We start from the raw sequence: 3,060 nt of genomic DNA, 5'->3' as shown, positions 1-3,060 counted from the left end.
AAGTCTTGTATATGAATCTATGCCTGCTTGTTTATTTTAGATGAAGTATGTATTTTCGGTTTATAAAGTGATTAGCGATACGGTGTTGAGTCACAGGCTCCTATTTTAATATTTAGTATGTAAAGTAGTCGTAATACTTCTTGATATCAGAGTAGCGCAGCCGGAAGCGTAACTTCTGATAGTGAGGGTGTTACAGATCCTAAAGTGGAAAATTTGGCTCGTGTATGTCATCATCTCGGATAGCATGATGTCTGCCTCGTCGCGCACGATAGCGCCTCCTGTCCTATGGAACCGCGGGTAAGTGAACGACTGGGGCTCTCCCATACTCTGCCGGGGCCCCTTGCAGAATGTCATCACCTCGGGGATCATTCAACACATACGGGGCTGACAAAAACCTCTTTGTCCTCGCGCAATACCACATATAATAATCACAACTGGGGTGCAAGGTATCTGCCCGATCAATCTGTAGCCGATATGATACAGTTCGTCGGTTTACCCACACTTCAAACCATGTCTGGAGGCAGATGGGCCACCATCCATCGTCGTTGCGAGCCGATTGGCGATGAAAGGTGTCGATGTTTAACGGAGGGTTCGACGGACCTTGTTTGCCACCGAATTGCCCCATGACTCTATCGATGTTAACAATCTCGATCCACCGGAACAAAATCAGCGGCACGACCGCGATATAGAAATTACCATGTGGGGCTCCAAGAAATTCCGCAGGCACCCTCAACAGAATACGTGCATCCCTGTACGACATCCACGTAAACTACCAAAACCGAACGTCGCAAAAAAAGTTAAATGAATCTACTTGGAAAAAACAAAATCATGCTTTAACAAACAAAGAGAATAATTACCTCATCCACCTTCAGAGTGTCCAACCTCAGACGGTGCCTTTGCAAGCGTTGCTCGGCGTAGTCATTCTTTCCTCTCTTACCCGCCCACCTATAAAGAAACATGTTGATCTCCGACGCACAGGAAATAACACAAACTCATAACTACCGATGTTATGTAACATAATATATTACCTTGTAGCTAACGGAAACGTATATGGGCTCGTCACGTCCAGTGCCCAAAAAGGAAGCCTGAAGTATATCCAAGACATCAGCAATGTATGACAGCCAGACATTCCCTCGACGTTATAATCAGTCGCTAGGCACTTGGCTCTATACAACCAACAGAGAATGGTGCTGCCCCAACTATATGTACTAATGGCGTCATAGTTGGCCAAGAGAGGAAGATAACAGATGTGAACCGTGTTGTTCGCCTTGTCAGGAAGTAAAACGCCACCCAATAAATACATAATGTAACAACGTGCATACCGTACGACGGCGTCCTCGGGAGAGTCAAGAGGCATCTGTTGGAGTCTACTCCTGAGCCACTTCAATTTTATGTTATACTTTGTGGTCCCGACATGTCTATCGGGAACTTCACCTAGGAGCTCCTCACACCATTGCCAAATATCCCTCTGATGGAATGTACTCCAAGATCTCAGAGTGCCACTAATTGGCTCACCATCAATTGGCAACCCCAACTGTATAGCAACATCTTCCAGAGTTACAGTACACTCGCCCCATGGAAGGTGGAACGTGTGGGTTTTAGGATGCCATCTTTCTACAAGCGCACTAATCAGTGGATTATCGTATTCAAAACGCTTTATTAAAGATGCATAATAGAATTCAACTCTTCTTAAATACGGTTCAAGCATTTGCCACCTGATCTCCATGGCTGGATCTGCTTGATCTGAAGTAAAGACGTCGACTAGTATGTCATGCGGAGTTAGCACACGTACCGGCTGAAATAGAGAAGGGAAAAAAGAAAATTATTCAATTCAGAAATTTATTATTAAACACAGTTATTTTTTCTACTAATAAAAAAACCGACCTTCAGATGTAAGTGCGCCGAAATGTGAAACTCATCCAACCTATTAAGATTTTTCTCTACATTCATTCCACTACCACTCATTTTATAAATAATAAAAATTTTCCCCCTAATACTTCTACTCCACCAAAATTACCACCCTCCTTGCTTTCTATTTCTCTACCACACGGTTATGGTCCCTCCCCATCACCCTTTTTGTATTCATTCAATCCACAAGCTTCCAAAACTTGCCTCCCAAACCAGCCACTGACCGCACGTACGGGGACTGCTTCCTTCATGCAACAATTCGCGTGCGCCAATCACTTGTTGGGCCATTTCGTGGCTGGCTCCTCGGAGGTCTGCATTTTGCGATTGGGCCACTTCGTGGGTGCCCCATTTGAGGTGCTCCATTTCGTGGTTGGCTGGCTTGATATGCAGCCTCTGACATGCACAGGTCCACTTCTCCCCATTTCGCGTGGAGCAGGATGGAAATGGTAGGTTAAACCATTTCGTGGGTGCCTCAGTTGAAATGGAGCTGTGCAATTTGATAACTCTTTCCATGCTTGTGTATTTTGGGAATAAATGATTTTTCCCTGCGTATATAGGTAAAAAAGCCTGGTTTTCTGAATAATTCTTTACATTGAAAAGGCATAAATCCTTTTTTTCTTTTTGAGATTTGCTTCGAACTTTAATTTTGCCGTATATATTATCAACTCTTTTTGAAGAGGTATGGATTTAAAGATGATTCCTGATGTAATCCTATACCAATAGAAAATTTCTCTGTCACACTACCTTAAGTCTTCACACTAGTTGTAACCCCATCATATATGTTTTTTATTGCACGAATATATGCGATCTTTACTCTCTTCCTTTTTAAAACCTTCTATAAGACTTCCCTTGGCACTGTATCACACGCTTTTTTTAAATCAATAAACACCATATGTAGATCTCTTTTATTATTAAGATACCTCTCCATCATCCTTTTTAACAGGTATATTGCTTCAGTAATAGATTTGTCTGACATAAAACCAAATTAGTTCTATGTTATTTGTGTCTTTTATCTCAACTTCTGTTCTATAAATAATACAAAAATAAAAACAAATTAATATGTAATTTTGTATGACTCTAATATTAAATACTTATATCTTTTAAAATACATAATATTTCACTTTATATTCTCTTCTACTTCAAAAATTATAT

Source organism: Arachis ipaensis, chromosome B03 (assembly GCF_000816755.2).
Source record: "Arachis ipaensis cultivar K30076 chromosome B03, Araip1.1, whole genome shotgun sequence".
In the NCBI taxonomy this organism is placed as follows: Eukaryota; Viridiplantae; Streptophyta; class Magnoliopsida; order Fabales; family Fabaceae; genus Arachis; species Arachis ipaensis.
This window is presented reverse-complemented; position numbering follows the sequence as displayed.